The sequence below is a fragment of the Polypterus senegalus genome, chromosome 9, assembly GCF_016835505.1.
Source record: "Polypterus senegalus isolate Bchr_013 chromosome 9, ASM1683550v1, whole genome shotgun sequence".
Taxonomy (NCBI): Eukaryota; Metazoa; Chordata; class Cladistia; order Polypteriformes; family Polypteridae; genus Polypterus; species Polypterus senegalus.
The window spans coordinates 41404653-41424924 of NC_053162.1; the positions used below are offsets into that span (position 1 = coordinate 41404653).

General features: G+C 38.8%; 1 protein-coding gene across 1 annotated transcript in view; it reads right to left on the reverse strand.

The window, feature by feature from the left end:
- The window catches only part of cpne2 (copine II), a 291680-nt gene extending 283442 nt beyond the window's left edge, over positions 1 to 8238 (reverse strand). The window contains exon 1 of the mRNA XM_039762970.1: positions 8023 to 8238. The gene's annotated coding sequence lies outside the window, so the exon portion shown is untranslated. The remainder of the gene's footprint in view (positions 1 to 8022) is intronic.
- Between the last annotated feature and the right edge of the window lie 12034 nt (positions 8239 to 20272).

The following is a 20272-nucleotide window of genomic DNA, read 5'->3' on the forward strand; positions in this document are numbered from 1 at the left end:
GCACCCGTATTTATGCATTACTGGTTCTTTATGTCTGAAATTATAATTTCTTTAAACACCTTCTATCATCATAATAAATAAATCAATAATTGTTACATTCAGAGTATGATCATCTTCAAGCCACAAATACACCATGGTAATTGCAGAAAATATTCATGTAATATCTGATTCATTCAAGCCAAATTGTTTCAAGAGAATTAGGATATTGGATCTCTACCTCGCAAAGTAGCATATGCCAAATGCATAGTTTTTAATATGGTCATGAGAAACCACTGTAGCTGCTGGTTTTCCTTTGAAACCTTTTATTAACAAATCTTGCTTTTAATGGAACTTGTGGTTTCAATGGACAGTACAGAACTGGCACAATTCTGGTGTAAATTATCAAATATTAATAGGTAGATTCTGGTGTGGTGTTGGCAGCTTTGGGGAGTAATCAGCTGCCATTTCTGGCTCAAACGGCCCAGACTAGGCAGTCATTCCAAATAGACTTGCTTGAGTACTATAGCCATATCTAGGTCATTTGATTAGGATCTGCTTTGAAGAAATTTGCTCAGATGTTTCCTTTTTGTGTATATTTAGATTATCTGAGAAAAAAAATAATAAAGCTTTGCTTGGGCTTGCTTATTGGATAAAACTGTTTCTCTCCTATTCCTTTCAAAATCATTTATTTCAAGCAGCTGCTTAATAATGGACACAGCTAAGTATAAACAGTAAAAGGTTAGTTGTTCCTTTTGGTGAACACCTTAACATTTTAACTTCATTGTTAATTTGGCGATGGTTAATAAAAAAGAAAAATAACAAGTAAATGAACCCAAATGATGCACAAACATAAACTCACAATATTAGTATTTTTGAGTTGGACCAATTAGCAGAAGGACCTGGTTTTAAATTACACATTAGAATAAAGAAAGCATTAGTATAATGAAGAAGATACAATAAACCCTAGTCAGGGTAAAGAGTCAAAGCCAAAACAGCTAATCATACTGTAAATTTTTATGCTGTCAAAATAGGTCAACATCACTAATTTATTGGAAAATCTAACTGGCATTTCATTTTAAAACCAAAGAGGATATACTGTGTGCGAGTCCTCCCTAGCTAAGTGGACCACAGTATATATAAATTTTGCCTACAAAAAAGGCTTTTCTTGGGTGAGACAGTGGAAAAGACTTGTCACCAGAGTTACCTAACTAAGCTGCCATTGCTATTGGGGAAAAAAATAGCTAAGACAAGCTGCTTTATTTTAAGCTAGTCTTGTCTACTTCCTGCTTTCTTAGAGTGAAAAATGATATGCTGTGATCAGCATATAGACAAGTACCAGTTACATATGGTCATGCTTATTTTTAAGCAAAATTTCTTACTCGCCAAAAATAACAATTCAGTAGCCAAGTGACAAAAGGAAATACTAGTTTGCATCCTGTCTCATTAACAGAACATGTTAAAAGGTACAGCGCAATCCACGCAACTCAGACTAAATTCTTGAATGTCTGCAGTGCGTGTGGGTTTTTGTTCCAGGCAATTTCTTAATCAGGAAACAATTCTTGGTGTTACTAGAACTTGCAATTTCTATGACTAAAGTACTATAACATGAAACACTACAAGTTTTACTTCAGCATAAGCTTCATAAAGATAACTTAGCCAGTTTTTAGAGAGCATGGTTTTCTTCAATCACTATGCTTTTTATTTCTCTTTAATTGTAGTTCACTAACTTGTTAAGCATAATATGTCAAAAATGTATTCTGTTTTTTTACAATTTGAGAAACACAAATAATTAGGTAGCCAACTGTTATCCAGATGATTTTGTACATGTGCTGGTTCACCCTAAACCAGATTTCAAACCAAAAAATAAGCTTGTCTTGCTGTTAGAAGGATGCTTCACTTTCATTTTTCCTGATATCTACTACTATGTCAGAAATTACCAGTTTAAATTATCTGTGAAATTTAGAAAGATGTCTGTGGGTGGTCTAGTGGTTAGCACTGTAGCTTCATAGCTTTAGGACACTGAGTTCAAATTCTTGCTTTGTTACCATTTAGTTTACAGTTTAGTTTCTTCCTGTGTTTCTGAAGAATTTTCTGCAGGTCATTTTTTTCTTACTTGCCTTAAAAGATGTGTGGTCGATAAGCAATGTTAAATTTGTGAATGTGGCCTTCAATTGACTTCTGCCCCATCCGGTCTTGGGCCTAGTCCTTCCAAGAAAGACTCTTAACATGGTATTTGGAGAAAAGTGATTTGAAAAATGAACTTATGTTACTAATATAATAATTTTTAGTGCACAGTTGCCAAATTAAATTGGCTCAATTCTATACATGCTTAAAATGTCAATTTTTTCCTGTTTAATAAAAAAGGAGAAAAGTAAACACCAAGACAGCCAACAATGTAGAAGTTGATTTGACATCTTTACATCATGTTAATCATAAAACATCTGCTTAAAGGCCCAGAGGGGACAGGGCAGTCTCATGGTCTGGAATCACTGTAGATTTTATTTTTTTCTCCAGCCGTCTGGAGTTTTTTTTTGTTTTTTCTGTCCTCCCTGGCCGGACCTTATTCTTATTCTATGTTAATTAATATTGACTTATTTTATTTTCTTACTGTGTCTACTGTGTCTTTTATTTTTCTATTCTTCATTATGTAAAGCACTTTGAGCTACATTTTTTGTATGAAAATGTGCTATATAAATAAATGTTGTTGTTGTAAATTACAATTTACATACAAATACAAAAGAAAAACAGTACACTAGTAGACATTTCTCACACAGCAGAGTTAGAGCAGGAATATGTCTAATTAAACGTATTAACAACAAGTAAAGGCTTTTGATTAAGAAATGAGTCTGAATGAAAATATACAACCACTGAAGCCGACTATGATCTTGATATCTAATCCTCTGCTGGACTCAATTTTTGGGGTGGGGTGGATACAGTGGTTGCAGGGTTTTCATCCAATTATTTGTTTTAAGTATAGCACGATTATTGTTCTTAATGAAAGATGTAATTCCATCCATCCATTATCCAACCCGCTATATCCTAACTACAGGGTCACGGGGTCTGCTGGAGCCAATCCCAGCCAACACAGGGCGCAAGGCAGGAAACAAACCCCAGGCAGGGCACCAGCCCACCGCAGAAAGATGTAATTTTATTCTATTAATTAGTGTTTTCATTCTGTTCTGTCAGACATTTCTTACATTGAAAGATTTTCCTTTTCTATCATCTCTATAAAACTGTTTTGTGCACTGAAGCTGATTAGTACTTCACCATCCCTCACTTTTTCTTTATTATTTGCTTCCAAATGTTTTATTGCAACAAACACTTTATGATGAACAAGCACAAATGATATCAAGCTGTCTGCTTAGCTATTGGTTTCATTGTTATTTGCATCTAATTGATATTCAAAACTTAGTTAGGAAAAAGCACTTAAAGACTGAGTGTGGCAGTTGAAAAGTAAAAGAAGCAATTAAGGGTTCAGAATCTTAACAAGCAAGTAAATTAACATTAAGCCATTAGTAGAAACAACTCTGTAAAAATTACCTTGTTCAAAAACACACAGAAAATAAAAAATAAGTTTGATACCCATATCCCAAACTATTTGTTTGAATAAGGAATTTAGTTTAGAATTTGTGGAAAAAAGTGAGTAACTGAGAGGTTATTAATTACCGTATCAGCCTGAATTTAACGTGGCCCCGAATTTAACGCGGCCCCCAACTTTTTCATGAAGATTTTAGAAAAAAAAAATCTGAATTTAACACGATCCATTCAATTTTCATAAAAGAATTCAAAGAATTCCGCTGTCATAGTGATAAACCGTTCCGTTTCACCATTCTTTTACACCAACCCATACTTGCTTTAAAGTCCGTTTTAGGGATGTTTAAATAAGCAGCCTGTTCTAACGCTTTAAATTTTATAACTTCACGGGATATTGGGAATCCTTCATTTCGCTTTTCTATTATAAATTTTACCACTCGCTGCTCAACTTCTTTAAACCTTCCTATTTTCGGTCCACTAAAAGGTTTTCTTGAGGAATTTGCATTCATATATTTTGTTAAATCTTATCTCCAGAGACGGACGTTTACTTCTGGAACTCCGTATTTCCTTGAAGCTCTCATGTTGTTCGTTCTCTCTGCCTCATTTGCAACCATAATCTTAAAATTCATATCGTAGGTTCTCCTGGTACCTTTATTTATTTGTCTCTTTGATGAGCCTTTTTTCTCAACACTACTATTATAACTCGCGCTCATTTTTTATGGGCAATAAAGAAACCGCCACTAGAACAAACATGCAAATTACTACTATAACAGTTGCGAGAGACGTGGACTACAATTACCTGTGATTCACAGACACAATAGCCACTTGCTGACGTATGCCAGACAAGCGCCAGAATCGAAATGCTCAAAACCAGCGATTCCACCGGAGCTAGGAACTCTCGTGCAGTCTCGTGTACTCAAACCGATCCGAACTAGACTGAACGCGGTAGCACAACTCGCGCGACCATCACACAGGTCGGTCGGAGGCATAGGCGTACTAATAAGAAGAGTTGTTACATTGAATTGCCTAGTCCTCGAATTTAACGCGAGTCCACTTTTGAACGGGAAATATTTAGTCAAAAAAGGTTGCGTTGTATTCATGCCAATACGGTAATTTGTTTTCAAAACACTTTTTTTTAATTTATCAGAAAGAAAAATAAACCATTGGAAATTTCAGGCTACAGTATAAGCTTATGAATAATTAAGGAACATAAAAAGTAAATACTGTATGGCTATAACAATATTACTTGGTTTGAATCTCACTTATGCAAACTCACACAAATAATACATTAACACAAACATACAGCAACAATAATAATATTTTAACAGCCCTCAAACAACCAATTTAACAAAAAAGACACATATCTCTCTATTATAATAAAAAAAAACTTGTGTCGAGATGTGATCTTCTCAGAAGACACTTTGAAGTCCCGCAAGACTACTTGCACATCACGCCCTACTTACAAACAATTTCTCGGAGACACTTTAACGTCCTGTGAGACAAGGAAGTGAGACAAAAGGACAGCTGCTGTACAGGCAAATAAATGATCGACGCACAGCGTGACATGCAGATCATGCAGCATGGCACAAGCTGCATCTGGCTTAAAGGAGAGCTGCTGTACAGGCTTTTAAATGATCGACGCGCTGCGCATCATACAGATCACGTAGCATGGCACAAGCAGCATCTGGCTTAAAGGAGAGCTGCTGTACAGGCTTTTAAATGATTGATGCACAGCGCGACATGCACATCACGCAGTACGGCACAAGCAGCAGCTGGCTTAAACCCAGGGCAAAGCAGAGCCCCCTAGTTAATCAAATTTATGAAATTAGCATACAAGACTCTTCAGATCATGATATAAAATTCATGCTTCTTGTAGTTTGTTTGTAAGTAATATTATTAATTTTAGAATTTCCCCTTGGGATTAATAAAGTATCTATGTAGTAATCTTGGTCTCAGTAGACTCAAGTAATTTACCAGAGAGCAGAAGAGTAAACAGAATATGAACAGACAGTAAAAGGTATGAAAAGATGTATTAACTTTCTCTTTCAAGTTAAAGTTTAAATTATTATAATAAATACACAATGAAACTGTTACTTGTGAGTTTTCCACAGACTAGTGACAGTAATATCCAGAAAGGAAGAGAGAAAGAGACATGAATAGGTTAAGACGGATTTCTTCAATGACACTGTTGGCCTTTTTGAGGCATTGTGTGTTGTATTTGCCCTGAACAGAAGGAAGCTGTATGCCACTGATGTTCCGTATAGTGCTCTCCTGCTTCCACCAGGATGTTATTATGCAGCCAGTGAGTATAAACTGTACTGTGCACAAGTTTTGAGTATTCTTGGAGACATTCAGACTTTTCTCCCAAATCTGATAAAGAAAAGGCACTGGTGAGTCTTCCTAGCAAAGAAGTGTTGTACCCACTTCAGGTCAACAATGGTGGTGGCTGTGTTTTCTGACATTAAAGAGACAAGACTGTTGTCCTGACAACCACTGTGTCTGAAGAAAATTCTAGAATAACAGAAGGAATCCACAAATGGAAGTGGGCAGCCAATGATTTATACTTTATCAAGCTGCATATCCTGTTCATAGCAGAGAATCTCAAAACACTTTCAATAATGAACCTGTATAAAATGGTTATGGATTTGTGTGACACCCTAAACCTCTTTACCTATGTCCCAAAAAATATGGAGATTCAATTAAGAAATTAGCTGAAATAAAAAACAGCATCCCTCCAGTGCAAGAGTTTAAGAAGAATGATGTGTTCAGGCACTCCCGTGTTTGCTATTTCAGTGTGTGTAAATTACAGCACTTAAGGCAGGTGAAGAGTAACAACTCAAATCATTCCAGTATGCTGGCTGTCCAGGTGTCTCTTCAGTGAAAATAAGTGTATTTTTATGACAATTTCAAATGAGACGTATTCATTCATCATATGTACCTGTTTATTGCAACATTTACACCATGTATCGGCATCAGCGTCAATGATGGAACCAAAAATGGATAGTTTCCAACCTATCTTTGTGCACCATTACACACACAACCACTCTGTCTCCCCTGTGGCACGATGTGGTAGATGTATTTAGCTTTTAAGAGAAGCCAGACTATTATTGTTAATTATCTTTTTTTAATTTGTTTATCATTGTCATATGAACATAAGAAATTTGACAAACGAAAGGCGACCATTTACTTCACCCAGCTTCTTTATTTATCTCATAGCTAAGTTATCCCAATATCTTATCCAGATACTTCTTAAAAGTTATCAAGGTTTCTACTTCTGTACTGTATGTCTCAGTCATTTGTTCCAGATTCTCACAGCTCTTTGTGTAAAGACGTTCTTCAGTCCTAAATGCTCTTTCCCTTAATGTCCACTGGCGTCCTTGAGAACATGATTCATGATTCACCCTTAAGTTAAAAGAATTCTGCTGTATCTACTTCATCAATGCCTCAGGGAATTTGGAAGACCTAGGTAAAGTCCCCGTGTAGTCTCCTCTGCTCAAGACTAAATGACAAGTGACTTCACCTGCATGTATTGCAATTGGAGAAACAAAAGAAATGTGACTGTTGTATTTCAGATGCTGTAAGTTGCCTTAAATAATGATGTCAACCAAATAAGTAAATGTAAGGTAATAAATCTTATACTATTTTAAATGATTGCTTGACACCTAGGCGCTTGTTATCTATACACAAGGTTCCCAAACCAGTCCTGGGGGAGGCCCAAACTGTTCGGGTGTTTGCTTGCTTCAGCGCACCTGTATCTGCCAATCAGTGACAGTATATTAACCCATATGGGCCCCATATGATCCTTGGGTGCACAATCTGATGGATCCCACATGGGAGTCATCTTTTAGTCCATATAAAACACATCTGTGGCCCATATATGCTTGCTATTTGGGAATAAAATGTGTTAATAATTTTCACCGATCTAGTGCCATCCTGGCACCTGAGAACGCTGTTCATGGCAAGTGGGAAAAAAAGACCAGCCGAGTCAGACAAAAATAAAAACTGGGATTTGGGCAACCAAGTCTGTAATACAGACTGCTCAGACAGAAAAAGGCTTACAGTACCGCTAAAGTCACAAGGCGCATTCAGGGGCACGCAAACAACGATTCAAAAAACATTCTCATACCTCCATCAGTGAAAGCGTCGCGCGACAACAAGGTACAACTCGCGCGCTGCACGCGGATAAACACGGTGAACACACCCACCTGAAGTGCCACAAGGCACACACGTGAGCCTTACACGAGCACACACACGGAACTATCAGGCCACTAGCAGAAGTCAAAACGCCGAAACCACACAAGAACGGAGAAGGAGCTGAAGAAAAAAAAACGAAACAAAAGCAAAGTCTCTAATCACCGGTAAACAAACACATAACTGCCTCCTTCCAGTTAGGTGACATATTAAATCAACACCCAAACCTCACTCCGTCCGTCCTCTCAGAGTTCGCGAGCGCAACAACTTTACTCGGGCATAAGACCCACTCATGGGTAACTAGCGCCAGTCACTCACCAGAAATGCTTGCTTTCCAGTCGACTTTTTTCTTCTCTTGTCACTGTAATCCAGCACGTCAAAGAAGTGCGTGCGGTGAAAGCATGACAACCCAAGAGTGTCCTGATATGGCGACAAGCGAGACTCCTCTCGTGCCGATTAGTCGCGGACCATCTTTCAACCACTTACAACACGCCAGTTCCAGCCAGCAGTCAAGGCAGGCACGAAGTGCGAGCGAGTGAGCGAGCGCGCGTGACACGGCAGCCCCGCCCTCGGCCACCGGAGTGTGCCAAGGAAGGCGCGCACTTTCAGTGTGAGCGGGCGGTCTCTCGAAATTCGTTTTCTTCTTACGGATTACACAGACTTGCCTTTTAAGTGAATCTGCGCATCATTTAACTAGTTAGAGGTATGATAGTAATTGAGGTGTTGTTTTACGTAGCATTTCAAATAGACTGTCCCGTATGCTCCCGGAAACAACTTGCGTACGTGCTTCTACATTGATGGACACGGGAATTTAAGGTATTTTTTCCACTTGAGTAACTGGGAGGAGTTAGCAAGTACTGTACAGTTAAACAACATCACACTTTCAATCTTTACATTTCTTAGGTGAGGGCTTATTAATTTAGCAAACAGAACATGTTTATATGAGCTTTTAAAACATCCTTCCAGTTGCTTAACATGTTATTAAATTAGTCAATAAACAAAGTGTGACCGAAATGGTAAAGCATTAGACACACTGCCACACTCAGTTATTAATATGGATACAGTGTGTCCTTTGTAATTAGATTAAGCAGTTTTCTTTATAATATGGAACTAATGTTATCACCCATTGGTCCATTCATTTATTTTCAAAGTTTGTATAATCCAGAACAGGATCACAGACACCTGGAGCCCTGAGCAGTAACATTAGCCACAAGTTGTGGATGTCTTCCCCTCACAGGGCATAATCATTCTTTTTTTTTTTTTCTTTTTTTCCAGTACTGGATCTGGGAAAACCTACCAACCAAGAATACCAGACCAATCCCAAAAAACCATGGATGTCACTTACACTCAAAACTGGCAAATATAGTTTAAACAATTCACCTAACAAATGTCTTTGGCTAGCACAAATGGGGCCGTGGACATCGGTAAAATAACCAATATCCACACTTAAGGCACTTGATATGTACTGCCTTGGAGGCCTATTATCAGCCTTGACCTTGCAAGCAGAGTCAATAAAGTAAGAAAAGTAAGAAAGATATTCAGGTGTTCTTACCAACAGTAGCACCTCCACCTAAGTTTAAAAAACTGTTGTTAATTAAACTGTTTTGCAGTGGGAACAGAGTGCATTATCCTACTGAAAGAGACCATTGCCATCCGGGAATATCGCTGCTATGAAGGTGTGTACATGGTCTGCAACAATTGGGTAGGTGGTACGTATCAAAGTAACAGCAACATGGATGCCAAGACCCAAGGTTTCCCAGCAGAACATTGCCTAGAGCATCAAACTGCCTCCAGCCACTTGCCTCTTTTCTATCATGCATCCGAGTGCCATCTCTTCCCAAGGTATATGATGCACATGTGCCATTCACATGATCTAAAAGATTGCATGATTCATCAGACCAGGCCATCTTTTTCCATTGTTCTGTGGTCAAGTTCTGGTGCTTATGTGCTCATTGTAGGTTCTTTTAGTACTCTTACTGATCTGCGGCTTCACAGCCCCATGTGCAGAAAGCATGTATTGTGTGTTTCTGACATTACTTAACATTTGACTTTTTCAGCAATTTGTGCTACAGTAGCACTTCTGTGGGATCGGACCAGACCCGACAGCCTTTGCTCCCCCGTGCATTAATGAGCCTTGGGTGCCCGCTGGTTCACCAGTTCTCTTTCATCGGACCACTTTTTCAGATACTAACCAGTACATACACCCCACCAGATCTGCTGTTTTGGAGATGCTTTGACCCAGTCATCAAAATTTGGCCCTTGTCAAAACTGCTAAGGTCCTTACACTTTTTCCTGCTAACAACACATCACCTTCAGGAACTGACTGTTCACTTGCTGCCTAATATATCACATCATCTGACAGGTTCAAGATAATCCATGTTATTCACTTCACCTGTCAGTAGCTTTAATATTTTGGCTGATTGGTATAAATATATGTATATGGTGTGTGTGTGTGTGTTCCAGGGGACTGTTCCTTGTTTGCACACTGTGCTTTTAAGGATAGGCTCCAGCCCCCTGCAACCCTGCAGGATAAGGGGCTCAGAAAATGGTGTGGAGTATATATATATATATATATATATATATATATATATATATATATATATATATATATATATGTATATATATATATATGTGTGTGTGTGTATAAAAGGAAGAGCACAGTTATCAACACTGGTTTGTCAGAAGTCCATCGTCATCAGTTCAGATTCCACTGCCTTGTGTTTCTCTGTGTGGAGTTTGCATGTTCTTTTTAAGTCTGTCTATGTTTTCTTCCCAGATCACAAGAGGCGTTCAGGTTAGATTTATAGATGACTCTCAGTGGCACTGTGGGACTTTTGGCATAAGTTGTCCATGTAATGGATCGTACCTTGTTTTGAGATGGTTACTCATTTGTGCCTGAAGCTGCCAGGATAGGCTCTAGCTGCCTGGCTCCCTGAATTGGTTTTATAGTGGTTGTGAATGTTGTGTTAAGCTATATGTTGTTTTTAGATGTTATAAATGAAAACAACTTAAACATTTTCTAAACTCTGAGGGTTTCTTTCAAATATAAGGCATGTTGCCTCTTAATGTCTCTGACTTAATACTCTTCACTATAATCACATAAAAAAGGTATCTGAAGTTACAACATTTATCAATGAATGACAAAGTCACATTTCTCAAACTGTTGATTTCATTCCATTCTTGCTATAATGATGTTTTATTTCAGTTATGTGTATGTTATGTGTATGCTTCAGTTATGTGGCTAGTAGCCAATGCATCTGCATCCTGTCCTGGGTTGGTTCTTCCTGCTCTGATATGCTTTATCTGCAGGCATCCATGTATAAGATAAATCAGGTTCAGAACATAGATAGATGGATGTTATTTTCATAAGATGTATGTTATAATAGTTTAGAAAGTCTTTAAGCAAACAAAGATTAAGAAGAGACATGACTGAAGTATTTAAAATCATGAAGGAAATTAGCGGAGTGGATCAAAACTATTACTTTAAAATGAGTTCATCAAGAAAATAGGGACACGGAAATTTGTTAAGGGTAAATGTCATACAAACGTTAGGCTACCAAGTAGATAGGTGAACAGTAGGACTTTAGGGGCCTTCAAAACTAGACTTGATGTTTATTTAGATGAATTTGGTGGATAGGACAGGGCTGAATGGCTTGTTCTCCTCCTGATTGTTTTAATGTTTTAATGTTTTAAATTGGATTTATTGGATACAAAAAAAATTCTATCTATCTATCTATCTATCTATCTATCTATCTATCTATCTATCTATCTATCTATCTATCTATCTATCTATCTATCTATCTATCTATCTATCTATCTATCTATCTATAATGCCTTACATGTCTGTCTGTGTCAAGCTGTTTATTTTGCAATTATCACATATCAATTTTAGGTATAATTTGTACTAGTTTTGCTTAGATGCAGATAATTAAAATGGCATCATACATCCACCTGTATTTATTCATCAACTGTAACTGTGGAAAATAAACTCCTGGCACTGTGATTATGTAGGAATGAATCATTTGCTACAATTTCTATTTTGAAAACCAAATCAGGATGTATCTATGTACACCAGCTACAATAAATATCCTTATTTTGAGTGTCTGTTAATGACAAATATGTTCTGACATTTTTTTGTAAGGAAGACAAATTTTTTCCGGTTAGGTAGTTATTTCGGGTAATTAAGACAGATGTTTCAGGGTAGGTTAGTTACTGTAAACGCACTAATCGTGGCACCAGAGTGTAGTGTCACACTGCATGTTGATTAAAACATGTAAGTAAGCATTTTGTGTGACAATAATGACCCTTTAAACCTATAAACTCACAGTATATTATCTATCTCTCTCTTTATCTGGAATAACATGCAGATATTTATGGATTAACTAAATAGAAAAGTAAACAGTCAGCAAACAATCAGATGTCTTTTTTTGTGTGGAATGGTGGGATTGGAAAATGGATGCTTGAGGGTATAGTTGATGTCATTGTCTGTCTTGTAACTGTTTAATACATTACTTTGCACCTTGTTGTTGTTTTTTTTTTTGTATACTTTGTTAATCCTTTAGGGGATATTGTCTTTTCACATGAACTTTGGTGGTCAGAGCACAAGGTCAGCCATTGTATAGCGCCCATGGAACAATTTTCACTGAGTAGGATCCCTTCTGGCAGTAAAAGGTTTGAATGGGCAACCTTCTCGATACCTTAGCCACTGAGCCTCCACTCTGCCCTTTTCGTTTTTTGTAAAACTCAGTGGGAGTGTGGTCATCGCATAAGGAAATATAACCTGTGTACAGTGAATACTTCATACAGGCTACTTCTATAATAGAGTATAAATGTGTGTTAGAAAACCATCCACCTCCGATAATTACAATGGCAGATTACTATTAAAAGTACTCTCCCACCTATGATGTCCATGATTACATATAATTTATTTTTTCTATTAACTGGTTATGATGCACAATCCTGACCATTCTGGGATAGGCTGTCTCACCTCTGTGGGTGACAAACAGTTACTATGTGGATATTCTTGGTCTATGAGCTGGCTTCCTGCCCTTTACATTCCTAATTAGAATTGAGAACGACTCCTTATTTAGTTCCTCTTAACAGAGACTCTGAATCTCTCTTTTTAACAATTAGACTAAAGAGGAAACTCTTGCCACAGTGAGGGCATACCGTGTTATTGAGCCAAGCTGCTTCAGAGGACTGGTGTCTGAAAGCAGCAAGCAGTGCAGACTCTTGCATTTTCAGGTGTGCTATCTTGAGGAGTTACTCAAGCACAATATTTCTGAACTATTGTACCAATCAAGAAACAAATTTTGGCTGTTTCTTCTACAGAGATTCCAGTCACAAGGCACTTTTCAATCAACAACAGAAATTCGAATGAGGTTATTTATTTTAAGCATGTGTCTAAAACAACTTACAAATTATAATGGTGGCAACATTTATAAAGTTGGATCATTATCAGGGTCACACCATGAATGCTGTCAGGGTTAAACATGTACTTTGTAATACATAGTCTTGGCCACTAAAACAATGCAAAGCAACTCAAGACTATTGCTCAAGTCTCTTGGTTGGATGGCACAAATGCAATTTGTCTTTGTTTCCTTCCTCTAAGCATTACAATCTAATATTGCTATACATAACCTGAATGCTGAGCTGCACACATTGTACTGCAAATTAACAGAGAAAAGCTCAATTACAAGTCAAGCTTGCCTGTGTGATCATTTTTGCTTGTGCTTCCAGCTGAGTGAGGTAATTACAAATGGCACGCAAAGGAAAGGTTACATGTAAAGAGGAGGAGAAACACACATTTAGCGGCTTCATTAATAAAATAAATCACAACCTGTTCACTATGTGGGCTCGCTTCTGTTGTATGCCTGTCAATAGGGCCTTAAGATCACATGTATTCTGTATTAAAGAAAATATACACAGTGGATACTCTGCAATGTGTGCTGTTCAAACTAAATTACAGCACAATATTAATAAAGCAAGTTAATTGTGCCCTGCAGCTGATACTCTCTGATTTCTGGCTTGGTATAATATTCCGAATGACGTAGTAGCACAGAAAATGCATGAGAAGTGACTGAGTGTTAGGTGTAGCAATTTGTCATTAGTCGCTGGTGTGTACCATCAAAAAGGCACACTGGCATTATCCAGCAATCACGTTACTCATTTACCTTAATGCTCTAAGTATTTATTAGGAATACAAGGAATTTACTGATTAATGCATATACCCCAGTGGGTGAAAGCTGGCAGAGTATTTGCATTTGTAATCTGATAACAGCTTTTAATAAATCCACATCTAAAAAAAGCAGAAGCATAACATTTCCCTTCAGCTCTTCCCTTTAAATGTAATCATTGGCAGACCTCAGCTGTTAAAAGAGTTTTCAAGTGTGCCTTGCTACCATGCTAGAAAATGAAAATGTGAACATCCTGTATTCACCATCTCAGCATTGACTGATTTCATCTATATGTGGTTTAGTCTTGAAAGATCAAACATAAACATGAGGCATTGTTTAAAAAAGGAGACCGCACATGCTATTGAAAATAAAAGAAGAAACAGAACAAAAAGAAGAAAGAAGGTGGGCATAAATTGTCTGGTTTTACACAGGGGGTGTTATGACCAACACTTTCAACTTGTTCCTATGAGAACATTGCAGAAAATGTTAAATGAGCATTTGGAAAGTGTTCATTTAACACCTTAAATGTTAAAGTGTGGAAATACTTACATCAGCTGAGTTTTGCTGGGTGTAAATTCGCACCATGTTTAAAAAAAAAACATAATGTTAGTTTATGCAGTGGCACTTTAAAGTGCAGCTGGTGATGTTAGGTGTGGAAAACAAACATTTTACACAGTGACTTTTTAATAGCTCAGCACTATCCCAAACTGCTTAGGCTCACAGAGACTGAACTCTCTGGATTTCAGTGCAACTGTGGGGACACACCACCTGCCTAAATGGTATCATTTACTGGTGGAGGAGCTGCCATACCACCCAATTCAAGATAGACCACAACCCATTAAAATGAAGCAACTGGCAATCAAACTGGTGTTAATCTGTGAAGAAGTGTAGAAGCATCTTTGAAGTTGAAGTTCCAGGACTATATGAGTCCTCTTGTGGTAGACCACCAGGACCCACTGCAGTTTGTCTATCAAACAGAGATTGGAGTGTAGAATGCAATTATCTATCTGCCCCACAAGGCTTATTCTCGCCTAGGTAAAGTTAGCAGCACTGTGAGAGGATTATGTTTTTTGATTTTTCCAGTGCCTTTAGTACCTTCCAGCCATCGCTGTTAAGGGGTAACCTTAGAGATATGCAAGGTATGAGGCAATGGTGTCCTGGGTAGTGGACTATCTGTCCAGCAAACCGCAGTGTGAGAGACTCAAAGATTGTGTGTCTGTGATACGGACGTGAGCAACACTGGAGCACCACAAGGAACGGTCCTGTCTGCTTTTCTCTTCACTCTGTACACCACCAACTATAAATATAACATCCACGTCATTCACTTGCAGAAATTCTCAGATGATTCGGCACTTATGGGGTGTATTGATAAAGGGAATGCAACAGAAGAGAGGAGTCAGGTGAAGAACTTTGTTTCTTGGGGCAAAAAGAATTGTCTGCATCTTAACATCAACAAAACCAAAAAAGCAGTTATTGACTTTTTCCATAATAAAGATCATCTATGTCTGGTCACTATTCAGGGAGTAGATGTAAAGGTGGTCCACTCCTACAAGTACTTGGGGGTCCACATTAATGACAGGTTGGACTGGTCTTGGAACACTGAGGAAGTATACAAGAAATGGAAGCGCAGTCTCATTTTTCTAGGAGATTGTGTTCCTCAATGTGGGTAGTGACTTCCTTCACATCTTCTACAACTCTTTGGTGGCCGGTGTGATATTCTACACTGTGGTGTGTTGAGCTGGTATCATCACTTCAAGAGAGGCCAACTGAATCAACAAGCTAATTAAAAGGGCAGGTTGAGTTTTGGGGCACAGACTGGTCCCCCTGGAAGTAATAGCGAAGGAAAGAGTTAAAACAAAACTGAGTGCCATTATGAACAATGCTGCACACCCCATCTCTGACACACACTGAGGTCTTTGAATGAATTATTTAGCAGAAGTCTGTCAAGAAATACCACCAGCAATACGTCTGCATAATGTCTCACTGCGGCTGTGACAGCCAAGGCAGAACTTTTCTTTCTTTTTAAATTTTCTTCCTGTTTAGTCATTCTGGTGTGTATATATATATATTTATATTTATATATATATTGTCACGCATGCGCGACTAGGAAACCGCAGATGGATCTTAAAACACATCGAAGGACTTCGCTGGCGGGGAATGGCGGGGTACTAACCTTGTTTCTTTGTTTTCCAGGACTAAAGACGCTCCGCCATAAGACCTTGCCCACAGTATGTTCACTTCCGCCCTTCCTCCGCCATCTTCCCTGACGTTAGCAATCCCATCATCCATCACGCCTCCTTCCCAGCATTCCTGCACTTCTGACTCCTCCCATATAAAAATGGCCACCGACGCCTAGTATGGCGTCGCGCATGAATGTTGTTCTTTTGTGTTTTGACCCTGCATTATTTTGTTGGAAAAGTCTGGAGTGTCGACAATATAAGGGGCCGGAAAACTCCAAACCTTTTTGTTGTCTCCTATTGCATCTTTTACAATATATATTTATTGTGGGGGACTGCCGGCTTCGTGCTCCGGCCCTCACCCCCAGGCCGCCAGGAGGAGCTCTCCCGACAGCAGGATCGTGTCCCGAGTTCCAGCAGGGCCTCATGGACTATGTAGTGTTTTTACACAGCCCTGCTGGATACCTTGGGGACCACCGTGAGTCGCTGTAGGGGGGCTCATTGGCTCTTGTGTGCCCTATAACCCGGGAGTACGTCACGGTCACGTGACGGGAAGGAACAACGTGCTCCCGGGGTGAAGAAAAGGACTGTTTGCCCTGACCCGGAAGGAATAAGGAACTGTGGTCTGATTGGACAGGAACGCCTCCGGGTCAGTGTGGGTCAGTGTGGAGAGTGCTTTGTGCACGTTAACTGAGAGAATAAAGAAGTCTTGGACTTTTACCTGGTGTTTGGAGTCATCCCTGAGGGTTTAAGGGAGCACTAGCACCCCCTACTGCCACTATATATATATATATATATATACAGTATATATATATATATATATATATATATATATATATACATATTTATTTATTGTGTATATATATATATTCATTTATCTATCTACCTATTTATGCATTTACTTATCTATTTAAAGTCCTTCTGTAAAAAGCCAAATTTTTTACTGTGGACAAATAAAGTTCTATCTAAGCAAGGTGTACTGGTACAGATATTTTTCAGTTTTTCTTGCGAATGTGATGTGTCCTTATGGTAATCACACAAACAATTAAAGGCATGATGAGTACATCTCAGTAATTCTAGCAATATGTAAATTATTTTCTATGTGTTTCCCGGTGTTGTTTAAACAGTACAGTTATTAAATACTTGCACAGAGAGTATTATGAAGTTATTGAAGAATTTCATGACCCTTCTCATTTAGTACAGGTGTAAAAAAATGTGATTTTTTTTCTCAGTCAAAGGGGCACTGGAGTTTATGGGACACTGGTGCAGCCATCCCACCTGAGAGTAGAGATCAGGCAATGCACCCAATGCTAAGTGTGTTTAGGCCTGGACAGAACTTGAATGGGAGACCATCTAGGAAAAAGCTTGGGTTGTTGCTGTAGGAAGTGTCGGTGAAGTCAGCAGGGGGCACTTACCTTGTGGTCTGTGTGTGGGTCATGGTGCCCCAGTGCAGTGATTGTGACAGTGTTCTGTAAAAGTTGGCACTGCCCTTGGACAAGACATAAAACAAAGGCCCTGACTCTCTGTGGTTATAAATGATCCAGTGGCATCTTTTGAAAAATGTAGTGTGTGTCCTAATGTCCTGGCTAAGTTGCCCACCTCACCCTGGTCATTCTGGTCCCCTAATCATCCCCTGTCCCTTATCAGCTAACTATCTTTCACACTTTCACCATGTAATAGTTGACTGGTGCAAAAATGACTGCCATCACATAGTCCAGGTGGATGCTATACCCTGGTGGTGGTTGAAGTGGTCCCCCACTGTCTATATGAAGCACTTTGATTAGGTTAGAAAAGAACTACATAAATGTAATTAATTAGTTGTGTTCATAATGGTAATATATCTGTATACTCTTAATTTCACCCACATGTCTAAAAACCAACAAGTAGATGAATTTTGACACTAACTTCACCTCATATGAGGGATGGTTCTGGAGTTAATTCCTGATTTGCATCTGATGCCTCAAAGATAATCTCAGATGCTTATTTTAGAATAATTTATGAATGGTGGTAATTCACTTAGTTATATAACTTAACATGTTTTTGCTGTGTCCAAGAAAACAGAACCTCATGCAATAAGCCCTTCCAGGGTGAGATAACCCCTGAAAGCTAGAGTGGCTCAGCTTATTGACAATCAAACTAAGGTCTGGGTTTGGTGCCCCCCTTTGAGGCGATCGTCTAATTGACAACATAAATGTAATGAATATATAAGAGAAGGTTTTCTGAAGGGAGGGGTGGAGGAGGCTGGCTAATGAATGGTGGACCACAGCGTCACTCCTGCTCCATGTCCCATGTATGTTGGTGTGAGTGATGGATTACACTTAGGCATGTGAGAGAGGAAAAATTAGGAAAAACGAATCAAAAAAAGCTTTAAAGTAGTTTTAACATCCATATTCATAAGTCCAAGACATAGGCCGAGTATAAGGGGGGGTTTCGCGGAGGTTCTTGTCCTCAAATTGATGGACATATTGCTAAAATAAATCTACAAAAAGGAGTTGATTTGTATCTATTTGTTTATCTTAAGGCCACGGCAAAAGTAAAGATGTTCATAATCAGCGCGTACGGTAATTTATTTTTTCTTACGTAAGCAACTCTTCGTTGCACGTCACATGCCCTTTAAACAGCTTAATGTCTCAGATCCAGCTTGAGAGGGGTCAGTTCAACTCGTACATTTCGTATACAGTATTTTCCCCTTTTTCACGCCACACAGTGGCACCCGTCCACAAAACAGATCATCTAGTCACCATTTCAATGACTGAAGCTCTGCTCGCGCGTCTCCGTGTGGCTGCATCTTCTGCTTGAATGTGGCGTCTGTACAAGGAGCGGAGCGCCGCTCTGAGCAAACCGCAACCGCGCGACACACGATTCACTTTGTCAAACAAAGATATCTCTTTGATAAAGTTAATAAAAAGTATAAATGTTCCAATTTTCCACCTATCTAGGACAAGTAACGCAGGGAAGCTTGGAGCCTAATTCAGTGAGCATCGGGGACAAAGCAGAAGCCCATCGCAGGGTGAACACTGGCACGCAGCCGCACACACACACCTAAACAGAAACACACCGTACACGCGCACCAAGGACCAGTTTAGCAGCGCAAATCCACAAAACCTCCATGTCTTTCAACGACTGATCATATATTTTCTAACTTGTTTAAAACATAAACTGTTTACTACAAGTCTAATAGGTAGACGAGGGCACGTTTTCTATCAATATCGTTTCAATAATGATATTTTCCTATAATTTCAAACTTTTAAACGTGTTATTGTTATGTTTAGGTTATAATGTAACTTTGTATTACGTAACTTAAGATATGATGTTAATTTGTATTAGTACGGTTGTGACTCTAAAAAAATGAAATTGTGTTTTATGTGTCATCGGCACACCCCTCTGCGCCTAAATCCACCCATGGTCCAAGAACAAATAACACTCTGTTGCAACAAAGTGTCATTTTTTAACCAGTTTTGACAGCCACTCCAATGTTTTCCACATAGGTCTATGTTTCTCTGTTCCTGTCTATGTTTCTATGTTTTTGTTTCTTTTATTTATTCCAATTAGCATATTTTTTAACAATTTCTTGTGAACATCAATTTGGTTCGCACGTGTTAACGAAAAATGATCAACTCCATCCATCCATCCATCCATTTTCTAACCCGCTGAATCCGAACACAGGGTCACGGGGGTCTGCTGGAGCCAATCCCAGCCAACACAGGGCACAAAGCAGGAACCAATCCTGGGCAGGGTGCCAACCCACCGCAGATGATCAACTCCGCGCATCCTTAAAATATTCTTTGCTTGTCTGTGCGTAAACATTAGTAATTGTGGTTGGTGACATATGCCGTGACGCCACATCCTACAAAATGCTCAGGGAATAGCAAAAGAGTTCGATAAATAACAAGGCGCTTGATGCCACACTGGGATGCCGCCAAGATCTGTCATCGAAAATGTTAAAGATGGACAGTACCATAAACGATATTGTGAGAAATATAGAGACTGGAAAACTACAAATAGGAAAATCAAGTTGAAGTTATTGACTTGAGTGAGGAGGGTGAATCCTGTTTAATGTTCTACTCCTAAACACTGAATTTATCATTTACTGCTTATCGGGAATGTGATTTAGTTTATGGACAGTATGATTTATTTGGCAGACATACGCTGCTGTTGTATTTAACTGGAAAGATCCTCGTGTACCTTATTGTACATGTCTGTGTGTTTTTAGTT